Below are 14,786 nucleotides of genomic sequence, written 5' to 3' on the forward strand. Positions count from 1 at the left end.
ACTGAGCGATGGGAAACCCAATTTTGCAAATTATCATTCAAGTCACATGTCATCCTGGATAGGGAGTAAATTGTTGTGGACCACTCTAATCTGTTAAATAAAAACAATCTTGGAATCCTGTTAGAAACAACTCAGTGAATACATCTGCACCACTTAGATTAGAAGAGTTTCTGGAAAACAGTTCTATGTCAACTTGTTGAGAGCTGTTGGTGATGACAAACAAATTCTCCCCTTGTTAGTGTTTGCCAGGGCCCATGGATGAATGTGTCCTTTTAAAAATATCAAGGTAATTCATATTTTCACAGCTTAGTGTAATATCTCAGAAAGGTAAGACTTTGCCAGATGAGTGGAACCCTGGGGACGTCAGGAGCACAGCATGGCATTGAGGTAACAATCCCCCCGTTTTCAATCAGATCCTTTCAGAGGGCTAGTCGTGCGATATTAGTGCCACTGAGTTCAAACTTTTCATGGCAATTTATCTCAATGCAACACTTCATCGACATCAGGTAACTTTAATACAGAAACTTGGCAATGTCTCATTTAATGACCATCAACGAATACTCAGTAGTCAACACAAATGTCAGCTTCACTATTCTTGTTCAGATCAGAAAAATTGGATCCTAAAAGGAAAAAAAAATGCTGGAATAAAAGTTATCATGTCTAGCAACATCTGAGCACAGAGAAACAGAATTATCTTGGAGCCCAATATGACTTTTTCAGAACAGGTTCATGTCAGACTTGATATGTGAATCCTAAATATTTCTCTAGATGTTGCCTCATCTACTGCGTTTCTCCACCAATTTCTGTTTGTGTTTCAGACTTTCATTTCTAATATTTTGCTTTTCTTAATGGGTCTAGATGTTGAAAGTGGTTACATTTGGGACAATATAATCCATTCCTGTTTCCTTTAGAGCTGTTGTGCTGTTTACACTTGCATTACACTCGAGTCTGTTTCTTCTTTACGTTCCAAGAAACAAGTTGCTCATATCCTCCTAAATGCGTGAGTATCAGGAAATCAATATTGATTGAAAGGATATTTTACAGGCAGCTACACTTTGTAAGACACAGTCTGTGCCCTTCACTGGCAAAGCTTATCCCCTTATGGTCTGAAAACGTTTTATACGTATCTCAGAATAAATACAGCAATGGTGATGATCACTCAGCATCTCATCTCTGCACTTGCTGGGAATGAGCAACAACACTATCAATATGGTTCTTTAATCTCCCTATACCCCTAACATTTTGACATCTTTGTCTGATTTTAATTCTGAATACCCTGTGCAGATATGAACAATCTTATCGACCTGCATAGCCCATGATTAAACAGTGAATACACAATATACAATTCCCTACATCACACCTAAGTGATCATGTTGTGCTCACATTGTTGTTTGGCATTCCATCTCCCATACATAACCTGTTTCTTTGGTCTGCATTACATTCCATTCTGTCTGTTAGAATAAGTGTTGGTTGAATACTGCTGACATTGGGATATCACTGTACTCCCCTCCAGTCTCCACAGCTTTTGCCCTCATTCAGCTCTGTCTCAAAGCCAATGTCACACTCATGTCCCTCAATCATTAATCCATTGGCTTGAAAGAACAACGCCACTTTACATGTCATGTTTAGCTTTAAGCTGAATCAAGAAATGTAAATGTTACTGCTTTAAAGCACAAAAACTGCAATGAAGAACATTACATGTTGAAGATACAAATTTGCTTTATTGCAACTGTGAGAGGAACATCCACACAATTCACACTTCCCCTGCATGGTCAGGGAACTATACCCTGCAACAATCTTTTGCTTGTGGAGGACTGGCAAGCACAGTCACAACATTTTTCTTGTTTTTATTTTTTTGCAAGGTGTTGGGCATTGTTCCAGGTGGTTGGAACATTGCACATGGGGAACACAGTAGATCCATCTAACCTACAACAAGAAATCATCCATCATTTTCCTTCACCAAAGACTTTCTTAGAACAGTTGGTGATGGGATATAAGAACAACAGCCCATGGTGTTAACATCCAATCCAGCCCAGTTGTTATTGTGAACTGAAGGTGCTACATTGAAATGGTTAAACTGGGACTGTTTGTTCAGTGACTGTGATTGATGTCAGTTTCTATGGAGTCTAACTGTGTCACAGGAGGATTTTCCTCTCATATTACTAAGGGGTCCATTCAGTGTATTATGCCATAGTATGAGTGGGAGCATTAGCGACAGCACTAACAGGGGTCAAGCAGCTGCAGAGAGCGGGGGCGGAGAGATCAGAATCTGAGAACAATAGTCTGGAATGTTACAACAATGGATCAGAATCTGAGAACAATAGACTGGAATGTGACAACAATGGATCAGAATCTGAGAACAATAGGCTGGAATGTTACAACAATTGTCAGGAGTTTATCCTGGGGTCTTTTCTATCTTACCAGGAGTTGGTCAACATTACCAGTTCAGATAAGAGATGTACCGATGATTATTCAGGCTGGGTACTATCCCATTCTCACTATTGTTCGTGTTCCTGATAAGCCTCTCTCTCTTTGCCCATTTATTAATTCCATAAAGTACATTTAACTCCATTGCTATTTCTGTTACCCATATTTGGCAAAGACAGAAACTATTACCTTCAGTTTCAATTAAAACATCCCGTTAGTATCCATGAATTTCAGACTCGTCCCTCACAAACATCTGCGAACAAGAATGTTCACAGCATTGAGGGCATTTTTTGACTTATAATCTCATTCCAGTCTTCATCACCAAACTTATCCAATACGAGCTCCATAATATCCCCTCTCTCTCCCTCTGCCTTTGTTCTTTTGCAGAATAAACCATTATCTACGCCGAGGTAAAATTCAGACTTTATAATTCCTGAACTTTTCTGAGCTGTCTTCCAGTTACAAATATTTCGATCATACTGTTGTTCTTGTCTTTAAAGTTACTTCACAATAGGGACACAAGGTTAGAGTAGTTACATCGCTGGGCTGGTAATTCAGAGATGCAGGTTATTACACGAACGATACCATTTCATTTCCTACCACAGTTGGAACAAAAGCAAATTTCACAAATAGCAATCATAAAACCAGAAGCATTTTGTTTCATTACATTGATGTCTTTCAGGAATGAAGCCTATCGTTATTAGCTGGTCAGGACTAATTGTGAATTACGACCCAAAGCAATGTAATTGGCCGTAAACTGCCTTGTGGAATGGTCACAGTCAAGTGAACATTTGTTGCCCTTGCCAGCATTTTTAACATTCCATCAAATAACGAAATTAACGGTTAAATTAAACAAAGAAAGATGCAGGAGGTCTGAAACAAAAAGAAACAAAGTGCTGAGGAAACACAGCAGGCTTGGCAGTTTCTGACAAAGTCAAAAAGGAGTAACCATTTCGAGTCAACTGACCATACATTAGAACTGAAATCAGCTGATAAATATTATGTTTTATACTTCTGACAGGGATGTTTCTTTTGACAGGGAAAAATAATCTGTTGAATAGACGGAGAAAGAGAGAGCTAGACAAAAAAGAAACAAACAAAGGGATTGTTGATTATCAGCTGATATGGAAAAGAAATGTGAGATCAGTATATTTATTCTTCACCTTGTCCCATATTCCTGAATATCATGCCACTGTAGATATAGAACATAGAACATTACAGCACAGTACAGGCCCTTTGGCCCTCGATGTTGTGCCGACCTGTCATACCGATCTCAAGCCCATCTAACCTACACTATTCCACGCACGTCCATATGCGTATCCAGTGACGACTTAAATGTACCCAAAGTTGGCGAATCTACTGCCGTTGCAGGCAAAGCGTTCCATTCCCTTACTACTCTCTGAGTAAAGAAACGACCTCTCACATCTTTCCTAAATCTTTCACCCCTCAATTTAAAGCTATGCCCCCTCGTGCTCGCCCTCACCATCCTAGGAAAAAGGGCTCTCCCTATCCACCCTATCTAACCCTCTGATTATTTTATATGTTTCAATTAAGTCATCTCTGAACCTTCTGCTCTCTAATGAAAACAGCCTCAAGTCCCTCAGCCTTTCCTCGTAAGACCTTCCCCCAGTACCAGGCAACATCCTAGTAAATCTTCTCTGCACCCTTTCCAAAGCTTCCACATCCTTCTTATAATGCATTGACCAGAACTGTACACAAAACTCCAAGTGCGGCCACACCAGAGTTTTGTACAGCTTCACCATAACCTCTTGGTTCTGGAATTCGATCCCTCTATTAATAAAAGCTAAAACATCGCATGCCTTCTTAAAAGCCCTGTCAACCTGGGTATATATCCAAGTCCCTGTTTAAACTGAGTAATGACCCCTCAGTCTGACTTCCCTGAGTGTGGTCATCTCCTTTCATTCATTAATAGCAATTGGGTGTGACTGGCTGGACCAGCATTTATTTGCCTTTCCTAGTTGAGAAAGTGATTGTGAGCGGCTTTCTTGAACCACTGCAGTCCACATGCTGTGAATTGGTGGTACTTCGGTCTGTCCTGTGTCATTTCTTTGAGACTTTTTAGTGATTGATATAACTGAAAGGCTGGCTTGGTCATTTCAAAAGGCAGTTGAGAGTCGACCACATTGCTGTGTGCCTGGAGTCAAATGCAGACCAGGTGACGATGGCAGATTTCCTTCCAAAAAGAACATCAGTGAGCCAGGTGGGATTTTTTCTGATGATCAATGATGGCTTCATCCTGCCATCATTCCAGATATTTTGTTGAATTCAGATTCCACCATGGATCGTGGCAGATTTCGAAGAGGAGAGTGGTCATTACCTGGGTCCCTGGATTAATAGGTCAGAAATAATACCACGAGGCCATTTCAACCCCAAGATCCCCAATCAATTCCTACAGCAACAGTTGTGTTGCAGTTATTGTGACGGTGGTACAGAAAGTTTTGCAGTTACATTGTCAACGGCTTCAATTAAGAGCGGGCCCATTAATATTTCAGGTCGCTGGGACTGTGCAGATATGTCATGGTTTATCAGGCAGGAAAAGAAACTGACGAGAGGAAGACACCACTGAGTAGATGCACCATGCAAACATGGATTTGACGTCCTCCTGTCATTGGAAATTCAGAGGATGTTCTGTGGATACTTTTCTCGAACATTACTGTCTTTGCTTATACTTCCTCTGTTCTTGCCTAATTCTCTATATCCTCAGAACCTCATCCATTTCTTTTGTTGTATTGTTAGTGCAACAACCTCCTTTTGGTCTTTCTAACCGTTGAGAATATTCTGTACCCTTCCAAGACGTCTTGGACCCAGGTAACCTTTAGGGAACGCACTATTCTATTGTCTCACACTCAGCTGCAGAAACGTCTGCCTGTGTCTCTGACTTGATAGCACCCAATCACAATCAATTATTTGGAACCTGACATAATCCTTATTACAGAAGAGCCAGCCTTGCTACCAGAAACATGCTTGTGAGTGCTACATTCCCCCAAGGGTCCATCACACACCACATTCTCCAAATCAGCGAACTTCTACGAGATGACGATGGCCAAAGGAAACTCGTGCACTACCTGTCTATCCCTCCTACACTTCTGAGAAGGAACCCATTGATCTGACTGTTTCCGCAGTTTTACTACCTCCTGAAACAGCCATCCATCATATCCCCTACCTCCTGTAAATTCCTCATTGCCTTTAGCTGTCGCTCTAACTGATCCATGCGATCTGATAAGATTCATAACCAAATGGTCTTCCGGCAGACATATTAATCAGGAACATTGACATTCTCCCTAATCTCCCATAGCTGACAAGACCACATCACTCTACTCAAAACCATCATTGCACCTTAATAATCTGCTCACCAAGAATATAGCACAGTCTTACTGCTCTAAAGACACTGCACTAGCCAACTTGGTACTTATGTTTTTGTTTTAGTTTAATCTGGAGACAGATCTCAATAAAGCATAAGAAGAAAAACACACTACTCACTATTGTAGATTTGCAGAGTGTGGTTAGGCAAAAATAAAAATTATTTCGGAGATGATGACATAATGGTATCATCATACGATTAGTAATCCAGTAACCCAGATAATGTTTGAGGTAACATGTTCAAAGCATGCCGTGGTAGATGGTCAAACTTTTGTGGATGGCACGGAGGCTCAGTGGTTCGCACTGTTATCTCACAGCACTGGGTACCCAGGTTCGATTCCAGCCGCAGCTGACTGTCTCTGTGGAGTTTGCACATTCTCCCCATGTCTGTGCGGGTTTCAAAGATGAGCAGGTTAGGTGGATTGGCCATCCTCAATCGCCCATAGTGTTTAGGGATGTGTAGATTTGGTCGGTTAGGGATATAGGTCTGAGTAGGATGCTCCAAGGGTTAGTGTAGACTTGTTGGGCCGAAGGGCCCGTTTTCACACTGCAGAGATTCTGTGATTCTTCCCCTGCTTTGAGCTCCCGCAAGTTTCTCCGCTGTCAGCTGTGAATTTCACTTTGTCCATTTTTCTTAGACCCAACTCCGATGCCCAGAAATACTTGAATTGAAACAGCGCATGGATTCAGCTGGGAAAATTGACTGCCTGGTTAGTCAGCTGTTCAGGTTCACTGATCCTTTTTCACTTCTCATGTGGTGCCTGCCGTCTCAAATCCTCCCAGTTTAGAGGGACTTTTGTTTTAATCCTTATTTCAAAGTTCTGAAGAAATGCAACAGTTTGTAATACAGTAAATACTTCTCCAACAAATTGAGGAAATCAGCTTCTTCAGTGAGTATACCTCACAAAAGGAGCAGCTCTAAAAACCACAATTGTCTCCCATCCACCATCTTGGATTGCACAAAATCCTTTGTGGAGAGAACAGAAAACTAAGTAGTCGACAACATGATGTCGGTTGAGAGGAAAGAAAATAATTATGTGATTTGGTGGAGTCAGCCTTGATTCGGGAAGGAGAAATCATTTTTGATAAACCTCCCGGGGCTTGTGGAGGATGTTGGTTGTGACGTCAACAGATGAGAACCAGTGGGTGCATTTGAATTTTCAGAGGACCTTTGAAATGGTTACACAGAGGTGAGTGAAAAGAAGTCGAGTCCATGGGTGCAAGGTTGGGACTGGGAGGTAAAAATACAACAACTGTTCAGAATTGGACACTGGAGAGAATATAAAAAAATTGGGTTCCTGCTCTGGACCTCACGTCATTAGTCAAGGTGTATCACATGTATCAGTGTTTGGAGAACAGCCATTTAAAGGACAAATAAACATGGACAGCAAATACCAACCTTCTCATTTTGTGTTTATTAGAATGTGAGAGGTTGGGAATTGTGATTGTCGAAAATGATCTGGATGTCATTTTTCATGAGTCACGAAAGGAAAGCATACAGGGGAACAAGTAATCAGGGCAGGAGATAGTATGTTGTTCTTCATCGTAAAATTATTCAACAGAGACAATTCAGCTTCTGAAGACTGTCACACTTGGTTTAGTGTGGGATAGAAAATATTCTTGAGAAAACAAAAGGTGAGTGCTGGTCTGACACAAACACCTCATCTCCATTTACAGAGTTTCCCCTGTCTCCCTTTGTTAGAACATAGAACATAGAACATAGAACAGTACAGCACAGAACAGGCCCTTCAGCCCACAATGTTGTGCCGACCATTGATCCTCATGGATGCACCCTCAAATTTCTGTGACCATATGCATGTCCAGCAGTCTCTTAAATGACCCCAATGACCTTGCTTCCACAACTGCTGCTGGCAACGCATTCCATGCTCTCACAACTCTCTGCGTAAAGAACCTGCCTCTGACATCCCCTCTATACTTTCCACCAACCAGCTTAAAACTATGACCCCTCGTGCTAGCCATTTCTGCCCTGGGAAATAGTCTCTGGCTATCGACTCTATCTATGCCTCTCATTATCTTGTATACCTCAATTAGGTCCCCTCTCCTCCTCCTTTTCTTCAATGAAAAGAGACCGAGCTCAGTCAACCTCTCTTCATAAGATAAGCCCTCCAGTCCAGGCAGCATCCTGGTAAACCTCCTCTGAACCCTCTCCAAAGCATCCACATCTTTCCTATAATAGGGCGCCCAGAACTGGACGCAGTATTCCAAGTGCGGTCTAACCAAAGTTTTATAGAGCTGCAACAAGATCTCACGACTCTTAAACTCAATCCCCCTGTTAATGAAAGCCAAAACACCATATGCTTTCTTAACAACCCTGTCCACTTGGGTGGCCATTTTAAGGGATCTATGTATCTGCACACCAAGATCCCTCTGTTCCTCCACGCTGCCAAGAATCCTATCCTTAATCCTGTACTCAGCTTTCAAATTCGACCTTCCAAAATGCATCACCTCGCATTTATCCAGGTTGAACTCCATCTGCCACCTCTCAGCCCATCTCTGCATCCTGTCAATGTCCCGCTGCAGCCTACAACAGCCCTCTACACTGTCAACGACACCTCCGACCTTTGTGTCGTCTGCAAACTTGCTGACCCATCCTTCAATTCCCTCGTCCAAGTCATTAATAAAAATTACAAACAGTAGAGGCCCAAGGACAGAGCCCTGTGGAACCCAAGGTTGGTTATGTTGTAGATCCATATTCACTGTGAATACAGCAGCAGCCCTAACCCGCTCCCCCAGCCATATTGCACCCAGAGATCGCTCACAAAATCCTCTAGTCTCTTGGACTACAACATTCCTAAACAGAATTTCCAGGAAAATAACAGCCGCTAACTTTCCAATAACAAAATATGAGAAACAGGAGTCAGCGTTGATACAGTGAATAGCCAAGGTCATTTTTCTCTGTTGAGGGTGTCCAAAAGTAGAGGCGTAGATTTAATGAGATGGGGGGAAGGATTTAAAGAGACCTGATGAGTAATTGTTTCATGCAGAGTGTGTTGTGTGTAAGGAATGAGCTGCCAGAGGAAGTGGTGGAGATTGATACATTCACAGGCACCACGATGGCTACGTGAATAGGAAGGGTTTAGAGGGATATGGGCTTAATGCTCGCAAAAAAATACATTAGTTTGCGATATCTGGTGAGCATAGACGGGCTGCACTGAAGGGTCTGTTCCTGAACTTGATGGCTTCCTGGCTTGGCAAGGCTATCATTCCAGGAATAAGAAAAATGAAAGAAATTTGCTAAGTTTCTGAAGCAATTTTGCATTTTGTTTTCAGTTTAGGGAATTGTAACTACACGGAATATATCAGGAGTAGCCTCAGCAATGCCGTGTACAGATGCAGTAATATAATCTGAAAATTATATACATAGCTTTTGCATAAGACAGCATAATTCCATTTACTTTCCTAATCACTGGCTACATGCGCAGACTAACATTGTAGGATTCATGTGCCAGGACTCACAAATTCCTCGGTACCACCATGTTCTGTAAACTCCTTCCATTTATGCAACTTACTGTTGTTTTATCCTTCCATCACAGCACAGACTTTCTCAGAACTCACAGTATGCTATTTCTGCTAATGGTTAGCGCACTATACTTCCCTGTGCTTATATCCCATTGCATACTCTCTACCGACAGTGGAGATTTTATGAATGACGATCCTAGTGGAAGAGCTAACTCAGCTCCAGTCCACTCAGTCACTTGATCTGGATTAGAAATCGTTGATGACTCACACTGATCCCTGAGGCACCCCACCGAGTTACAGCTTTATAACCTGAAAATAAACATTTATCCCTGCTGGCTATTGCCTGGTAGTTACCCTGGGTTCCCCTGTCTCTGTATAGCAGCCCAAAAAGTTTGCATAGCCGTCTTCTGTGCAGAGTAATGTACTCAAAGGGCAGGATGACTTCATTCATCCGCAGTTCTCATTATCTCTGACTTCATTCTATTTCTGTGTAAATCATTTGAGGGGAAGAAGGGTTGCAATGACCCTGACTGGCTGTTTGGTGTCTTAATCTACCTCTGGAACAGCGTCGCGGAGTTAAGTGAGAGAACAACACGTGGGTTAGGAGCAGCAGTTGACCATTCGGCCTCTCGAGTCTGCTGCACCATTCAGAAAGCACATTGTTTTTGTGACTGTGGTTGTGCACCCCATCCCTACCTGTTCCCAATAAATATTCATTCTATTGTTCTAAAAAGATCAGTGGAACTCAGCCTGGAAGGTTTTCAGTAACCCAGACTTCCCTGCTCCTTGGCGAGGAGAACACCAGAGAACATACAATGCTAAAGAGAAAGCAACATCCCTATCTTAATCTGCAATGGGAAGGCCTTTGCTCTGATGGTGTGTTCCCCTCTAACAAATCACCACTCTTTTGAGTCACAAGGATGCAACAATTAGGAACAGATATAGATTATTTAGCCCCTCAAACCTGTTCACATTTCCAGTAACTGACTTCAGTCAAATACTTATCAAATCTAACCTCCACTCTACTCACAGGAAGACAAGTCCAGGTACCATAAAATCATAATAGCACAAAAAGTTGGAGCAGAATTAGGCCAAGTCAAGTCTGCTGTGCAATTTGATCATGGCTAAATTATTTCTCAACTCCCTTCCCTTGCCTCCTGTAACTGACCAGTGATCCCCTTACTAATGAAAAACATATCCATCTCTGTCTTAATGACGCCACTGTGTCCATGTGCATGGGTTTGTTTATGTGTTTGTATTTGATTGTGTGTCCGTATCTCTGTGAGTGTGTGTTGTGTGTATTTGTAAGTGTATTTCTGTCTGCATCCCTGTGCAATGAGGTCACTTGTGTTTTCAGTAAATTCGTTGAAATTAGAGCCAAACCCGCCCCACTCTTTCACTCTTTCTATTCCTGTTGTGTTTACAGTCACACAATGCCTCCCCCTGCTGGCCTCCCCACGCCACTACACAGTTGGCAGTTTTCTTTGGGACGACATCAAACACTGTGAATCTTTTACATTGTAGGGCCTTATGATCGTTCAAATAATGTCTTCGGATGCACAGGGCAATTTCGTTTGATACCTAGCGACCTTGTTCTTGGCACATTCCGGGTCTGTTTCAGGACTTTTCAATCCTTTCTCACTTTTAATTTGTAAGAATTAATTACAAAACATGGCTAATTGAAGAGCTTGCAATAAAATTCAATTCATCTCCTTACAAAATGGTCAACTCAGAACTGTTTGGGTTCAATTGCAGTGGAAATGCTCTTTAATGTGTACACAAAGAGTCAAAAATAATGTCCAAACACAAATCACTTCCAGATTGCAGAGAGGGCATACAAATTTCTCTGCATCAGCATTTCCGACTCTGAAGGAAATCAGTACAAATGGGGTCCTCCCGACATTAGCCTTGTATGTGTGTGTCTGTGCGTATGGCTGTGTTGATGGGCTGTCAGCTTGGATGGTGCTCTGAGCTGATGCGCTCCAGCTTTCCCTCACAGGCTAAAAGAATCCCTTTTCACCTTCTGTTGCCCTCGGTGCAATGTGGTGTAGAGGCCAGCAGAGGGAGGCATTGCATCACATTGAACACAGCAGAGACTGCCAGACCCACCACGCCCACGGGCAAACAGACAGACGCAGAGATGGAAATACACGTGCAGTCATAGTTACGCAGACACTAATGCAGAAACAGAGCGTTACTAACTAATTCATTGACATTTATATGGACATGGAGTGTCTGCCAACATTTATTTTGTTCCACGATGATTTACTCAATATTTCACTCAATCTGTTTGTTGTTTGTCAAAAATTTCTGCTGCTCTGTGGGGAGTGTGATAGGGTGGAGTGTGACTTTACTACAAATTCAGTGCCTGCAGATACCAAACCTAGAAGAATTGTAAAGTATGTGAAGGACAGTGTGTAACACCAACAGGACAGAAACAGAAAGAGACAAGTTGGTATTGCGTTCAAGTATATGGCAGATGACAGCCAATGCAGAACAGAGTGGGGTGATGCACTTGGGAAGAAGAACATTGAAAGAAAATATAAAATAGGCTGTACCGTTAAAAAGGGGGTGCAGGAGCAGAGGGTTCTCAATGTAAATGAGTACAGATTAATGAAAAGTTCACGATAAGTCACCTTGAAGAGGACTTCAGTGTGATGATGCCGATTGGCAGACGTGGGCAGATCTGCATCAGTGCAGTCACTGTATCCAGAAGATGGTTTGTGGAGGTGCTATTGTCAAGTGACAGCAAAGCGGGAGGCAGAGAGGGGCGAAGCATTTGAGGAAGGGGAGTGAGGGAAGACATACTTTGGTAGTTGCTGTGCTAAGTAAGGCTAAGTGTTGAATAAATTTTCCTGATTGGGAATGGAAATATCTTTCAGTGGAGTTAAGTGCTGCATGTGGGAGATCTCTGAAGCTTCAGTGTCTTGGATGATTACATTTGTTGCAAGTGCACCCAATTGCAACTGCACACAGACCCAATTAGAAGCATAAGCTTGGCAGGGGTGTGGGAATCAATGCAAAGTGAATTTACGTAAAGGGAGGTAGAGCTAGCCAGTAAGAGTCAGAGAAAGAACAGACTGGGTGCGGTTGCTGATCAAAGTAGATCTAGTAGACTGAAGTTCACTTGTTTCAATGCAACAAGTGTAACAGGTCGGGGAGAAGAACTGACGGCTTGGATTAGTAGTTAGAAATATGATATTGTTGCTATTACAGAGACTTGCTTGGGGGGGACATGATTGATGGCTTAACGTTCCAGGATACAGACGTTTCAGGCAGGATAGAGCGGGATTTATATATATAAGTTGGGGGAGGTGGAAGTTGCACTACTTGCTAAGGAAAATATCACAGCTGTACTGCGGGAGAACACCTCGGTTGGCTCATTCAGCGAGGGAATATGGGTAGAGCTCAGGAACAGGAGGGCTGCAATCATAATGTTTGGGTTTTACTATAGGCCTCCCAACAACCAGCAGGAGATAGAAGAAAAGATATGTCGCCAGGTTTTGGCAAGCTGTACAAGTGACAGGGTTGTTGTTGTGGGTGATTTCACCTTCCTATATATTGACTGGGGCTCACTTAGTGCTTGGAGCTCAGATGGGCCAGAGTTTGTAAGGAGCATCCAGGTGCGCTTCTTGAAATATTATGTAAAAGTCCAACTAGGAAAGGGGCCGTCCTGAGCCTAGTGTTGGAGAATGAACCTGGCCAGGTGGGCGATGTCTCAGTAGCGTAGTCACTCAGGAACAGTGATCGCAATTCAGTAAGCTTAAGGGTACTGATGGATAATGATAGTTGTTGTCATCAAGTGAAGGTGTTAATTTGGGGAAAGACTAATTATAACAATATTAAGCAAGAACTGATGAATGTAGATTGGGCAGATGTTTGAAGGCAAATTAACATCTGGTATGTGGGAGGCTTTCAAGTGCAAATTGCAGTTCCAAAACGTTACTGTAAGGAAGACGGGTAAGTATGGCAAGTTTAGGGAAACTTGGATAACAAGAGATATTGTGAGCCCAATCAAAAAGAAAAAGGAAGCATTTATTATAGCTAGGACACTGAGAATAATATGAAGCAAGGGTGGAATATGAGTAAAGATGCAAGAAACGTAAGCAAGGAATCAGGAAGTCTAAAAGGGGTTGTGAAAATTCATTGAACAACAGGATTAAGGAAAATCCCAAATGTACATATAACGAGAAAGAGGGTAGCCATGCAGAGGGTTGGCCCACTCAAAAACAGGGAACAGAATTTATGTGTGGAGCCAGAGGAATGTGGTGAGGCATTAAATGAGTACTCTGCATCAGTATCACCATGGAGAAGGATTTGGTGGATGATGAGTCTGGGGAAGAGTGTGTAGATAGGTTGGGTCATTTTGAGTTCAAAATGGAGGAGGCATTTGGGCCCTTGAGAAACATGAAGGTAGACAGGTCCCCAGGGCCTGATGCAAAATACAATACTGAGAGATAAGGGAGGAAGTTACTGGGGCCTTGAGAGAAATCTTTGTATCCTCTCTGACTATAGGGGCAGTCGCAGAGGATTGGAGAATGATCAATGTTGCTCCTTCGTTGAAGAAGGGTGGCAAGGATAATTTATCTTTTTACAGGTCGGTGAGCCTTACATTAATAGTGGGGAAGTTGTTGGAGAGGAATCTTTGAAACAGGATTTACTCCCACCTGGAAATCAAGAGGCATATTAGCGAGTGGCAACATGGTTTTGTGATGGGGAGGTCATGTGTCACTGACTTGGTTGAGGAAGCAACGAAGATGATCGATGAGAGTGTAGGGCAGTGGATGTTGTCTATGTGGACTTCCGTAAGGCCATTGACATGATCCCTCATGGCAGGCAGATAGAGAATGTAAAGTTGCATGCATTAAGAAGTGAGATTGCAAAACAGAAAAAAAAAACTGGCTCAGTCACATGAGACAGAGGTAATCAGAGGAAGGGTGCGTTTTGAGTGGAGGGCAATGACTAGAGGTGTTCCTCAAGTATCAGTGTTAGGACGTTTGCTATTAGTAAGAAAGATAAATGATTTGGATGAGAATACAACTGGTCTGATTAATAAGGTTGCCGATGATACAAAGCTTCGGAATTGCAGATATAGATGCCGACTGTCAAAGGATACAGCTGAATACAGTTTGGTTGGTGACTTGGACAGATAGATGGCAGTTGGAATTCAATCTGGAAACATGTGAGGGAATGCATTTTGGAAGAACTTATCCAGATGGAAAATATACAGCAAAAGGCAGAACCCTGAAGAGTACTGATAGGCGGTGGGATCTGTGTATCCAGGTACACAGGCTACTGAAAGTGGCGATGCCGGTGGAAAAAGGCAGTTTCAAGGCATTTGGTATCCTTACCTTCATCGGTCTGGGCACTGATTTTAAAAATTGGCAGATAATGTTGCAGCTTTATTGAACCTTAGTTAGGCTGCATTTGGAATATTGTGTTCAATTTTGTTTGCCACAATACCAGAAGGGTGTTGTGGCTTTGGAGTGGATCGAGGA

The sequence above is a fragment of the Stegostoma tigrinum genome, chromosome 10 (assembly GCF_030684315.1).
Source record: "Stegostoma tigrinum isolate sSteTig4 chromosome 10, sSteTig4.hap1, whole genome shotgun sequence".
Classification (NCBI taxonomy): Eukaryota; Metazoa; Chordata; class Chondrichthyes; order Orectolobiformes; family Stegostomatidae; genus Stegostoma; species Stegostoma tigrinum.